The 14,206-nt window shown below is 48.6% G+C and overlaps 1 protein-coding gene across 4 annotated transcripts in view; it reads right to left on the reverse strand.

Moving 5' to 3' along the window:
- Positions 1 to 14,206, reverse strand: part of DCAKD (dephospho-CoA kinase domain containing) — a 32,723-nt gene that overhangs the window by 12,360 nt on the left and 6,157 nt on the right. For 2 of the 4 annotated variants that reach the window (XM_049781250.1, XM_049781257.1), the window contains exon 1: positions 7,908 to 8,047. The exons of the other annotated variants lie outside the window; for them this stretch is intronic. The gene's annotated coding sequence lies outside the window, so the exon portion shown is untranslated. Of the gene's footprint in view, positions 1 to 7,907; positions 8,048 to 14,206 lie in introns of those variants that run through there. 4 annotated transcript variants of the gene reach the window in all.

A 14,206-nucleotide genomic window follows, 5' to 3' on the forward strand; every position in this document is an offset into this window, starting at 1 on the left:
TGAGCAGGGACACCAGGCCAGTGGAGGGGAACTCCAGCCACTTTCCACATACCACCTGAACACAACCACCCCCACATTTTCTTCTTCTTTTTTTTTTTTTTGGTTTTTGGTTTTTGGGCCACACCAGGTGGCACTCAGGGGTTACCCTGGCTATCTGCTCAGAAATAGCTCCGCTGTGCAATCTCTCCGGCCCCCACATTTTCTTCTGTAGGTTCACAGGCTCCCATGAAGGCAGCAGAGAATAGGGGCAGATGTAAGAGGAGGGCCAGCGAACTGGGCAGGGAGCTAAGCTCTTCAAACTTGCTTCTTCCTCAGCTAGGGTCAAACACATGCAGAACCCCAGTCTTATCAGCACAGAATGGTGACAGTGTGCCTTCCCTGGAGGCTGTGGTAAGAAGGTGGGGGGCACTGAAGAACCCCAATACCAGTCCACACATGGGAGAGATCAGGAGAGGAAGTGGGATCAGCAGCAGGGCCTGGCTGGCCAGAGAGAGGTGCATGAAGACAGGCCTCCCACCCCTAATTTTGACCCATCCTGTTGACCCATCCTGTCTTCCAGAACAGCTGGCAGATTGGGGTGGGGTTAAATGAGGTCACAGATATGGACTTGCTTCCCAGGCCAAAAGAGCTGGAACAGGAGGAAGATGTCTCCTGCTCTCCCTCCTGTGCCTGCCCAGGAATCGGGAATCGATCCTGGGCCTTTTGCTGCTGTCAGGAATCAGAATTACTGGCCTAATTACACCCTGCTTGAGCTCAAGGCTCAAATGAGTTTATCTGCCCCTAAGGACTCAGCAAATGGTGGGAGGGGGACAGGCACCAGGAAAGTAGGTTGGATGCTTGCAAGGCCCCAGTGACAGAGACCTAACCTAGAAACTGATGTGCTGATGGAGAGATAGTACAATGGGCAGAGTGCACATCAGGCAGGCAGGGGCAGGACAGGAGCTTCCCCATCAACCACAGTATCACCTCCACGTTGCTGTCCTCCCGCTCTACAGCTGGGGTCACCCGTGTGGTGTCCCCCTCTAGCTTCCAAAGAGAGAGGAGTTAAGAATCGGAGATGGGGGGCCGGAGAGATAGCATGGTGGTAAGGTGTTTGCCTTGCATGCAGAAGGGCGGTGGTTCGAATCCCGGCATCCCATATGGTCCCCCGAGCCTACCAGGAGCGATTTCTGAGCATAGAGCCAGGAGTGACCCCTGAGTGATGCCGGGTGTGACCCAAAAACCAAAAACCAAAAAAAAAAAAAAAAGAAAAGAAAAAGGAATCTGAGATGGAGCTCAGAGAACCGGAATTGACCCGTTAGGCCTCAGGTTCCAGCCCCTCCACCAAACAAAAGTTCCTCCACTGAGTTCAAGTTCTTTCATTTGTTCTTGGTTCACAGCCTGGCTCTGTGCTTCGGGATCACTCCTTCACTCCTAGCAGGTTCGGAGGACCATCTGGGGTTCCAGTGTTCAAATCTGGAGAACACTTGCCCACTATACTATTTCTCCAGCCCCTACTCATTTTTTTTGGAGGGGGCGATGTAGCAGAAGCCTCATGCCCCAATCCCAAAGGATTAGCAAGATGAGAGTCTGGAAGCAAACACTGAGACAGGAAATAATTCACACAGAATGAAAAGAATAAAACAGGTTCAGGAAAATTCCACCACAAGCCTTCCACTCCTAAGAAGAGATCGACTAGCTGTGGAAAACCTAAACTGCCAGGAGTTTGTCCCTGAGATGTGAGGTCTTTATTAGGAAGACAAAGACAGTTTCCTAGGGTGGAGAACAGATAGGGTAAAGGACAAATTCAGAGGTACTTCAAGACCATGAATGACAAGCATCTGGAAAGCACCAGCAAGGAGGAATTATTCTGAATCGAATTAAAACCGGTTACTCCAACAGTGGGGAGTGAATAACAGGCAATGCTCAAAGGTTTCTCCTGGCTCTTGGGGGCAGGAGAGATAGGATAGTGGTGGGGGGTTTGCCTTGCATGCTGCTGACCTGGGACAGACCTGGGTGTGATCCCCGGCATCCCATAAGGTTCCCTGAGCCTGCCAGAAGTGATTTATGAGCGCCGCCAGGTATGCACCCCCCAAAACAACAACAACAACAAAGAATCATTCCTGGTGGTGCTCAGGGGACCAGATGGGATGTTGGGGTTGGCTGTGTGCATAGCAAGGGATGGACCCAGGGTCAGCCATGTGCACGACAAGTTGTACTACCCCACTCATTTTCTAGGGGAATGTGCCACTTTGCTGCTAGTTAATTCCTCCTGAAACTCAATGGGAAGGAAGGAAACTGATATTTGAATGGATGCTCTTTCTCTCCTCCCTGGAGAGCCTGACGCTGAAGTGGACACAAATTCCGTGCTTTTCAACGGCCTCGTCAACAGCCAGTCAAAGCTGCTCTCTCATTAGCTCCAGCTCCTTCCTCCCCTTCTCCCCATCTACTGGAATGTCACGCTTGGCATCCCTGACCAGCCCAGCACTTCTCCGGTGCTGTGCTTTCTGACGGCGATGCATCTATTTGACTCTGATGATCAATATAATCATTCATGAAAATGAGTCATTCACTGCCTTGGGACCCAATTATGTTCTCATGGAACCAGGAGTTGCAAAAACATCTTGTTTTCCAGCTAATAGTAAGTGCTATTTTTATCCATAGTTTCCCTGATCCCGATCTTCAGGACTGGGGAAAGTTGCAATTTAAACCTGAGTCGGGGGCTGGAGCGATAGCACAGTGGGTAGAGTATTTACCTTGCATGTTGCAGTCTTGGGTTCGATCCCACACACACACACCCCCCCCCCCCCCCGCATCCATGTCACTGCAGTCTTTTGCCTTTTCCTAAGAAAGCCTCCATCCTTTAAACCAGGTCCCAGGAGATAGTTCAAAGAGTTGGGGAGTGCCTGTGTGCAAGTTCCATCCCAGATCCCCTTCCTATACCCCCCAGAACTTAATAGCCAGCAACACTGCCTGGTGAGGCAAAAGAATAACACACACACACACACACACACACACACACACACACACAACATGAAAATGGGGAGGGCCTGGAGCAATAGCACAGTGAGTGGGGCATTTGTCTTGCACGCGACCTAGCTGGGTTAAATTTATTTTTTATTATGTATTTATTTATGTATTTATTTATTTATTTATTTCTGGTTTGGGGCCACTCCCGGCGGTGCTCAGGGGTTACTCCTGGCTCTGTGCTCAGAAATCGATCCTGGCAGGCTTGGGGACCTTATAGGATGCCAGGAATCGAACTCAGGTCCATCCTGGGTAGGCTGAGGGCAAGGCAAACACACTACCGCTGTGCTATCTCTCTGGTCCCTGGGCTCAATTTCAATCACCAGCATCCCAAGCCTGCCAGCAGTGATTTCTGAGCTCTGTAGGTGTGGCCCAATACCAAAAACAAACAAACAAACAAACAAACAAAATAAGTCCCCCTCAAAACAGGGGATGGGGTGGGGCAGGGGTCCTCAAACTTTTTAAACAGGGGGCCAGTTCACTGTCCTTCAGACTGTTAGAGGGCCAGATTATAGTAAAAACAAAAATTGTGAACAAATTTCTATGCACACTGCATATATCTTATTTAGAAGTGAAAAAACAAAATAGAAATAAATACAATATGTGGCCCGCGGGCTGTAGTTTGAAGACCCCTGGTGGGGGATAAGATGCAGCTATCCTGGCTTCCTTAGCAAACCACCAGCGCCCCCTGGCAGCTCTTCTCGGCAACATAACCTGACCAGCCCCCACCTGCTCTGGACTCTGCAGCTGGAGAGAAGTTAGTATGAATCTTTAAAGATTCAGGGATTTGGGCCTGAAAAATAGTTTGATGGGTAGGGTGCTTGTCTTGTAGGCTGCCAACCAGGGTTCGATTCCTGGCACTGAACACTGTCAGAGGTTATCCTTGAGTGCAGAGGCAGGAGTAAGCTCTGAATACCACCAGATGTCACCTCCAAATGTGAAAATTAAAGGGGAAAAATGGTAGGGGAGAGCTCAAAGGGCTAAACTCATGCTCTGCATGTGGGACCCCAGGTTCAATCCCTGGTCCTACGGATTTTGAAGGACCCCTGGGAATGACCAGCATTTGAGTGGGCCTCCTCTGCCACCCCCAAGAAAAAAACAAACAAAAACAAAAAACAAGTGCAAGTCTGAACATGCCTCTGCTCATCGAGCTCAGAGTCCAAGAGGGGTTTCCTTCCCCAGCACACACCCGAAAAGCTTCACTCCAAGTTTCTTATCCTCGCTGAGCACATGCCCCCTGAGCCACAGGGGTGCTTGCCAGAGGGCAGTGTGGCTCATCCTCCAGCCAACTGCCACCCTTCCAGAGATGTGCAGAAGATAAAGAAGAGCTGGAGCTGGCATTTCCATTTCTGCTCGCCCACTGTTCCACTCACTTTATAGCACTGATTGACTTAGCACCAACCAACGAGCCTGTTTTCTTAGGGTGATGTGCCATTCCTCCTAGAGAAATCTGGGTGCTGCTGTAGCGAAGGTGTTTAAAAAAAAAAAGGATGGGGGGGGGAGATAGTACTAGCCTTGCACATGGCTAACCTGAGTTCGATCCCTGGCACTGAGCCCCATTAGCAGATCCCTGAGTGCAAAGCCAGGAGTTAAGTCCTGAGCATTGGTGGGTATGCACACCCCACATGTGGAGGGGGGAAAAGTAAATGAAACAGGATCTGATAGGCCCTTTAAAATTATTTGTTGAGGGGCTGGAGAAATAGCACAGCAGTATGGCATTTGCCTTTGATGCAGCCATACTTGGCAGACAGTGATTCAATTCCCAGCATCCCGTATTGTCCTCCAAGCCTGCCAGGAGTGATTTCTAAGTGTAGAGCCAGGAGTAACCCCTGAGCATAGCTCAAAAAAAGTATTTGTTGAATCACTATATAAAGCATGTTGGGGCCAGACAGATAGTACAATGGGTAGGACACTTGCCTTGAATGCAGTTGACCCTGGCTCAATTCCCACCACCCCAGTACAGAGCCAGTACATAGGCAGGATTAAGACCAGAGCACTGCTAGATGTGACCCAAAACAAAACAAAAAACCAACTTAAAGAATGTAGAGGCCCAGAGAGATAGCACAGCAGTGTTTGCCTTGCAAGCAGCCGATCAAGGTGGTTGGTTCGAATACCGGTGTCCCATATGGTCCCCTGTGCCTGCCAGGAGCTATTTCTGAGCAGACAGCCAAGAGTAACCCCTGAGCACCGCCGGGTGTGGCCCAAAAACAAAAACAAAAACAAAAAAAAAGAATGTAGAAAAGATGGGGCCAGAGAGATAGCACAGTGGTAGTGTGTTTGCCTTGCACATGGCCAACCCAGGATGGATCTGGGTTCGATTCCTGATATCCCATATGGTCCCCCGAGCCTGCCAGGAGCAATTTCTGAGCACAGAGTCGGGAGTAACCCTTGAGAGCTGCCGGGCGTTGGGAAAAAAACCCAAACCAAATAAACAAAAAAAAGAATGTAGAAGAGAACCCGAGTGATAGTACAGTGGATACCAGTCTTTACCTTGCATGTGACCAATCCAGGTTTGAGTCCCCGGCATTTTATATGGTCCCCTGAGCACCTCCAGGAGTAATTCCTGAGTGCAGAGTCAGGAATAACCCTCGAACATCACATGGTTGGCCAAAAACAAACAAAAAAGAAAGCAGGAGACTGGTTGGTAGGTCAAAGGGCTAGTGTGCAGACTTTGTATGCCAGAAGCCTGAGTTTGATCCCAGGTATCATATATCTGTCTGAGATTGCTGAGAGAAACTTGAGCACTGAACCACTCGTAGTCTCAGAGAAACCTCTAGGAATGGCCCCGAACAACAATAGTAATTAAACATGCAGCAAAAGATCCAACTCAGTTTTGGGGTCACACCTAGTTGTGCCAGCGATCGAACTTGAGTTGGGGATATGGGAAGCTGGAGACAGAACTTGGGTCAGCTGGTCAGCTATGTGCAGGACAAGTGCCCTGTAGTAGGATCACTCTCCTCCCTCCCTAACACTAGCTTTCAAAATAAAAACATCTCCAGAGTAGGGGAGAGGAGTGGGTGGGATGTAACTCAGTGCTTGTTTTGTACACGTGAGACCTCAAGTTTGATCCTTAGAACTGCAGAATAAACATATCACATACCTGCTCCAGAAAACCTACTATAAGAATTAAAAAAATTTTTTTCAGGAGTTGGAGCAATAGCACATCAGGCTTCCCTTGGTATCCAGGGACCCTCAGGATTAAGTGCTCCAAGTTTTTCCTCTCTTCCTTAGAGAGAATTCATATTTCTCCATATATGTGTCCTTGTGATTGCTAAAATAGGTAGAGGTTCATTTTGTTTTGGGGCCACACTCTGCAGTGTTCTGGGGTTACTCCTGGCTTTGTGCTCAGAAATGGCTCCTGGCAGGCTCGGGGGATCTTATAGGATGCCAGGGATCGAATCCAGGGACCGAAGAGATACAAATCTGGGTCTGTTCTGGGTTGGCTGCATGCAAGTGCTATACTATCACTCTGGTCCTTGTTTTTGTTTTTTAAATTAGGGATATTTTCTTTTGTTTTTTTGGGTCACACCCGGCAGCACTCAGGGGTTACTCCTGGCTCCATGCTCAGAAATCGTTCCTGGCAGGCCCGGAGAGATAGCACAGCGGCTTTTTTGCAGCCGATCCAGGACCTAAGGTGGTTGGTTCGAATCCCAGTGTCCCATATGGTCCCCCGTGCCTGCCAGGAGCTTTTCTGAGCAGACAGCCAGGAGTAACTCCTGAGCACTGCCGGGTGTGGCCCCAAAACAAAAAAGAAATCGTTCCTGGCACGCTCGGGGGACCATATGGGATGCCAGGATTCGAACCGATGACCTTCTGCATGAAAGGCAAATGCCTTACCTCCATGCTATCTCTCTGTACCCAGGAATTTTTTTCTTTAAAACTGAGGACTTATCTGGGTTAACCATGGTTCCCCATATGGTCACCTGAGCCCCCCAAGAGTGAGCATCTCTAAGTGTGGCCCCAAACAAATAACCCACAACTTTTCTGAGGCTGAACAGCACAGCAAGTAGGGCATTTACCTTACACAAATCAATCCTTAAAACTCCATATGGTCGGAGCCAAAGCAATAGCACAGTGGTAGGGCGTTTGCCTTGCACGCGGCCGACCAGGGAAGGACCCAGGTTCAATTCCTGGCATCCTATATGGTCCCCCAAGCCTGCCAGGAGTAACCCCCGAGCACTGCTGAGTGTAGTCAAAAAGAAAAAAAAAAAAAGCAAACCCTTCATATGGTCCCCAAGGCCTGCTAGGAGTGACCGCCCCTGAGTGCAGAGACAGGAGTAATCCCTAAGAACAGCCATATCTAGGTCCCAAACAGGCCCCAAACTAAACACACGCCCCAAAACAGAACTTTTCATACCAATTCCCACCACCACAAGTCCTGAGCTGACAAAAGAAGAAACTGAGGCAGAAAAAGCCCAGAAGGTGGGTTCCAGAGTCTCAGTACAAGGGATCCCAGATCTAGCTAATCAGTAATGAACCTGGATCTGTGCCTTTGGTTTCAGTTCAACCATTGTTTTTACTAGATTAGACCCTCGGGATTTTTGATTTTTGAAAACAAACAAACAAACAAACAAACCTCTGCCTAGCCTAGCAAACACAAGGACGCATATATGGAATACGAATTCCCTTTAAGGGAGAGAGAAAAATGTTGGGATTCTGTCATCAGTAAACTCACCGCCCAGGGTCCCTGACTGCTCCAGAAGCCCAAGAGGTGGTCTTGTCCATCCACCCCCTTCGCTAGCACTTCACTAGGCCGGCCCCCACAACCGGAGCCTTGGAGTAGGGGGGTGTCTTCACTCAAACTCGACCACCTTCCCAGGCGAAGGGGAGCTTTGTTGGTGGAGAGGCGCAGCAAGGAGGTCCCTTCCCTATGTCAGACGCACAACCAGAAAGATCCCAACCTGGAATGCCAGGATCCGGGGTGCACCTCAAACTGTGTGGCCCAAGCGGGGAAGTCGAAACGTGCACAGGCCTGCACCCCTCTTTTCCACAGCGTTCTTGCAGCAAACCAGGGCACAAACACCTTGCTCGAGCGACGGATGGGCCCGAGTGGTGGTTCCAGGGATTGCTCCAGAGTTTGTGCGCTTATAGCTGCACCCGGGGCGCCAGCCAGCTTGGGGCGTCTCCACCCCCAACCCCGGAATAGGGGAGTGGGCGGCCTGGACGCCGCTGGGAAAGACAGCCCCGAGGGGTCCAGCAGGCCTGGCCCGCCCTCGCAGCGCTTACGTATCCTGGGGCTCGCCCAAGTGGCCGGGACTTCCGGGCAGCGGAAGGGGCGTGGCGGGCCTGGGGCGCGCCTGGCACCCCGGGCTGGGCAGAACCAACAGCTTGGCCAGTTTCCAAGCCAGGCTTTCAAGTTCCCCCTCAATGCAAGGCAAGGACTGCGAGGGGAGTTAACTGAGCACTTTCTCAGTTCACCAAGAAGCTACAGAACCCACAGGTGGATACTGTAGATGTCCTCATTTTTTCTACTAAGGGGAAATGGAGGGGACCAAAGAGATAGTACAGTGAGTAGGGTGCTTACCCTGTACACAGTCGACCTAAATTCGCTCCCCGGCGTTCTATAGGGTTCCCTGAGCCCACCAGGAGTGATCCCTGAGTACAGAGCCAAGAATAAACACTGAGCACCGCCGGGTGTAACCCAAAAGCAAACAACAACAAAAGGAGCTATTGCTGGGTGTGATCAAAAATGAAAAGAAGGGGCTGGAGGAATTGCACAACGGGTAGGGTGTTTGCCTTGCACACGGCCCACCATATGGTACCCTGAGCCTACCAGAATGCCAGAAATAATTTCTGAGACCTGAGCCAGGAGTAACTCCTGAGTATCATCAGTTGTGGCCCCAAAACAAAAACAAAACAAGGAGGGAACAGGTTTGTTTTTGTTTGGGGGGGGGGCTTCATTCCGCAATGTCTTAGGGCTGACTAAGGAATTAGTCACTCAGGAATAATACTTGGTAGTATTTGGGGGAAACCATATGAAGTGCTGGGGATCAAATCTGGTCAGTTTCACCCTACCTGCAGTACTATCTCTCCAGCTGCACCCCCCCACACACACACATTTTTTTTGGTGGTGGTGGGGTTTGGACCACATCCAGTGATGCTCAGCGGTTACTCCTGGCTTTGCACTCAGTAATTACTTCTAGCAAGCTCAGAATGGGGTTTTGCCTGGATTGACTTGGGTTCAGTCCCTAGCATTCCATTATAGTCCCTTTAGCCCTGCCAGGTGTGTTCCAAAAATATACAAACAAACAAAAAGAAATATTATCCAGATTTCATATTTGTTATCTCCAGTGCCTAGCACAACAATCAGCAGGCATAAAAGGCCTCCAATACATTGAGGAATGAAGTAGTTCAGTATCTTTTATGAATCATTCTAGAAAACCATTTTCCATTTTGTTTTTTGGTTTTGTTGGGGCTAGAATGGTGGTGCTAGGTCATACTCCCAGGACCAGTTGGTACTAGGGATTCAGTTTGGGGTTCCCCATGTAGAGCATGTGCTCCACCCTTTGAGCCATCATCTCCCTGGCAGAACTTCTCTCCTGACATCAACACCGCACATGCCATCGCCTAGGATTGTTCATGACCAAATATGCCAGTTAGTCCCAACACCCTTCTGGTATCTGACTCTCCTCCACCTGCTCTCAGCATGGACAGTGTCCGGAAATGCACTAATTTTCAAGTTTCATTTTGTTTTTAGCTCACACCTAGTAGTGCTCTGGGATTCATCCTGGCTCTGCATTCAGCAATCACTCCTGGCAAGCTTGGGGAGCCATCTGGGATGTTGAGGACTGAATCTAGGTCAGTTGTGTGTAAGGCAAACACTAGCCACTGTACTATTTCTCCAACCCAAGATAGCTTGATATGAGGTACAGACCTGGCCACACTCTGCCTTGAAGATTCTCTCTCCTAATCTATGGGCATATAGAAACAAGTCTCACTTCTATTGCACAGGGCCAGATCTAATGGTATTGTCCCCTTCTGGGACCAAAAAACTTACCAATGGCCCTGCGTGATGTTTCCTAACCTTTTCTTCACTACTACCACACTAGATGGCTAACTGGATTCCCACCAGCAACCAGGGTAGCCACAGCCAGACAGCCAGACAATAATATGATTGCCCTTTGTACTTGCAAGCAGATCCTTTCTGAGGAAGGATCCCCAATGATTCTGTTTCTCCATGGTTTTGCCTTAGTGTGGGGAGCTACTGGGGTACCAGTGGGAGCCCTGTAATTTGGGGGAGGCAGTGAACACTCAGTGATCTAACTCCTAACTCTGTGCTTAGGAGTCATTCCAGGCAGACTTGGGGAAAGATATGGGGTGCTAAGAATCTAGCAAAACAAGTACCCTACCTGCTGTATTATTGTTCCAGCCCAAGCATCTTTTGTTTTGTTTTGTTTTGTTTTGGGGCCACACCTGGTGGTGCTCAGGGCTTAAAAAGTATTCTTGGTAGGGCTGGAGCAATAGCACAGCAGTAGCGCATTTGCCTTGCATACAGCCAACCCAGGTTAGATTCCCGGCAACTCATATGCTCCCTGAGCCTGCCAGGAGCAATTTCTGAGTGCCAAGAATAACCCCTGAGAACCACCCAGGTGTGGAAAAAAAATACAAAAACAAAAAAACAAAAAAAAAGGAAAGGAAGGAGGAAGGGAGGGAGGAAGGAAGGGAGGGAGGGAGGGAGGGAGAGGGAGGGAGGGAAAGGGAAAGAGAGAGAGAGAAAGAGAGAAAGAAAGAAAGAAAGAAAGAAAGAAAGAAAGAAAGAAAGAAAGAAAGAAAGAAAGAAAGAAAGAAAGAAAGAAAGAAAGAAAGAGAGAGAGAAAGAGAGAGAGAAAGAAAGAAAGAAAGAAAGAAAGAAAGAAAGAAAGAAAGAAAGAAAGAAAGAAAGAAAGAAAGAAAGAAAGAAAGAAAGAAAGAAAGAAAGAAAGAAAGAAAGAAAGAAAGAAAGAAAGAAAGAAAAGAACCATCTTGGGTTGCCGCGTGTAAGGCAAATGCTCTATCTGCTCTACTGTCCCTCGAGTCTCCCAAGTATCATCTATTAAGTGAGCTAATTGCCAACAATGCTGCATCTCTCTAAAGCTAAAAGGTAGTGCAGTGTGGGTCTCTGATGAAAGGCATCTTTTGTCTTTTTGTGGTGACACTCTCCAGGGTTTTTCCAGCCCCCATCCCCAGCATTACCAAAGAGAGTAACAATAAACTCTAAGACAGCACTAACCACTTACACCTCCCACTTCATCCTGGCAAGGACCCCAGTCACCCCCAGGTCCTGAGCCCCACACTACGCTATGCTGTTCTGAGTTGTGCTTGGTGAACAGAGATGACTTCTTTGACTCCTTTGAAAATTAAGCTTGCTCGATATTTATTTTAAATAAATATTAATATGCAATTAAATTTTAGACCATACCTCATAAATACCATTAATATTTATCCTTTATTTACCAGCTTAAAGGAAAAAGTCACCTCCCATAAGTTGCCAAGAGCGAGAAGAAAAATCTCAAAGGCCCAAAACTTCTGGGCCTGTAACTTAAGGCCTTAGGTGACCTGGCCTGATGACACCTCCAAAAAAGAATCTCACACCCTGTCTGACAAGTCGTTTTTTCTTTGGGGAAAAGCAAAGGAGAAAGGCGGTTTAGTTATTGCACCAGACTCGGCTTTAACACCACAGGTTCAAGTCTGAACTTATACTTAGAGGCAATGAAACTTGGAATTATTGCACTGCTGGTCCAATCGTTGATATGAAGTCACGCCCACCTTCCCTATGTCCAAGGTCGGAGCAGAGGGTTGGTCGTTCAGATCAAAGTAGAGTATAAGTGAAATCGTGACACTAGGGCACTGAAACACCCAGCCCATTGCACTGTGCACTGTGCGTTCCTGCTTTGCAATCTGCTCCACTGTTTCTGCACCCTGCAGACTTCTTTCCTTCTTTGCCATCATTTCCTCACTCAGACATCAATTAAGCCAACCATTATGTGTGTTTATGTGGGTGTTGTGTTGAAAGCTACTCACAGCTGAATGCTTGGTGTACCCTCACTCTTGGTGGTGCTTGGGGGGAAAAGCAGCGATGGGGACAGAACCCCAGAAAACAAGCATGTTTTGTTTTTTTTGTTTTGTTTTTGTTTTTCAGGCCACACCCGTTTGATGCTCAGGGGTTACTCCTAGCTAAGCACTCAGAAATTGCCCCTGGCTCTGGGGGACCATATGGGACACTGGGGGATCAAACCGCGGTCCTTCGTTGGCTAGTGCTTGCAAGGCAGACACCTTACCTCTAGCGCCACCTCGCCGGCCCCAGAACACAAGCATGTTAATCATTCCAGACTATAAAGTGGTCTTTTTCTGTGGTTCCCAAAACTGGCTGAATTTTCTTTTTTTTTTTTTTTCCTTTTGTTTCACACCTGTCAGTGTTCAGGGCTTCCTTCTGACTATGCTCAAACAACCAGATGTGGTGCCAGGGATCAAACCAGAGTTGGCCACATGCAAAACAAGTGTCTCACCTTTTTTTTTTTTTTTTTTTTTTGGTTTTTGGTTTTTGGGCCACACCCGGCGGTGCTCAGGGGTTACTCCTGGCTGTCTGCTCAGAAATAACTCATGGCAGGCACGGGGGACCATATGGGACACCGGGATTCGAACCAACCACCTTAGGTCCTGGATCGGCTGCTTGCAAGGCAAACACCGCTCTGCTATCTCCCCGGGCCCGTGTCTCACCTTCTGTACTTCTGTTGCTTTTATTCCCTTCAGAGCTGGGAATGGAACTCAAGGCCTTATATATGCAAGGCAAGTACTCTCCTACTGAGCTACATCCCTGATCCTTCATCTTGTTTTTCTGGGGGGCACACCTGGTGGTACTCAGGTGACCATATAAAAAGTCAGGGATCAGGCCGGAGTGGTGGCACAGTGGTAGGGCATTTGCCTTGCATGCACTGACCTAGAATGAACCTCAGTTTGATCCCCCGGCATCCCATATGGTCCCTAAACCCAGAAACAATTTCTGAGCACATAGCCAGGAGTAAGCCCTGAGCGTCAGAGTGCCCAAAAACAAACAAAAAAAGAAAAGTCAGGGATCAAACCCAGGTTGGCCACATGCAAGGCTACTCTGACTCCCATCTAGTAAATATTAATAGGAGGCCTACTATATGTTGGCCCAATGATATGGATACATATGTTAGAGGAAACAAATCCAATATGCTAGGGCTGGAGCAATAGCACAGGTAGCATGTGGCAAACACGGTTTCAAGGTTTCAATCCCTGGAATCCTATACAGTCCCCAAGCATGCAAGGACTAATATTCTGAGCATCGAGCCAGGAGTAACCCCTGAGTGCCAATAGGTGTGGCCCCCAAACAAAGCAAAGCAAAACAAAATAAAAATCCAATGTGGAGCCAAAGTAATAGTATAGCTGGTAGGGTGTTTGCTTTGCATATGGCTGTCCCAGATTCGATCCTTGGCACTCTCTATGGTTTCCCAAGCACAGTGGGGAGTGATTCTTCCTGAGTGCAAAGCAAGTAGTAAGCCCTGAGCATCCCGAGGTGCCTTCCCCAACAAAATCAGCAACCAAAAATGGTATTATGAAGAGAAGATGCTGGCAAACTGAATAAACACACAAACATCTAACTATAGTTGTGACTCCAGCACAAAGTGAGGCATGGAGACCCCCAGAAACTGAAACAGGAGATCTGGGGCTCAAGTTTCTTCTTTTTTTTTTTTTTGGTTTTTGGGCCACACCCGGCGGTGCTCAGGAGTTACTCCTGGCTGTCTGCTCAGAAATAGCTCCTGGCAGGCACGGGGGACCATATGGGACACCGGGATTCGAACCAACCACCTTTGGTCCTGGCAAACGCCAAGGCAAACGCCGCTGTGCTATTTCTCTGGGCCCAAGTTTCTTCTAAAGCCAAGTTCAAGGAGCGATTTGGGGGGGGGGGGCAGAGTAATAGCATAATGGTAAGGCGTTTGCCTTGAACGTGCCCACAAAGGATGGACCCCGGTTTGAAGCCAGGCATTCCAAATGGTCCCCCAAGAATGCCAGAAGCTACTTCTGAGCACAGAGCCAGAAGTAACCTGAGTGCTGCCAGGTGTGGCCCAAAAACAGGGGGGGGGGAGAGAGAGAGAGAGAGAGAGAGAGAGAGAGAGAGAGAGAGAGAGAGAGAGAGAGAGAGAGAGAGAGAGAGAGAGAGAACAAACTTTACCTATGCTATGTATCTAGTACCACTAAG

The sequence above is a fragment of the Suncus etruscus genome, chromosome 1 (genome assembly GCF_024139225.1).
Source record: "Suncus etruscus isolate mSunEtr1 chromosome 1, mSunEtr1.pri.cur, whole genome shotgun sequence".
NCBI lineage: Eukaryota > Metazoa > Chordata > Mammalia > Eulipotyphla > Soricidae > Suncus > Suncus etruscus.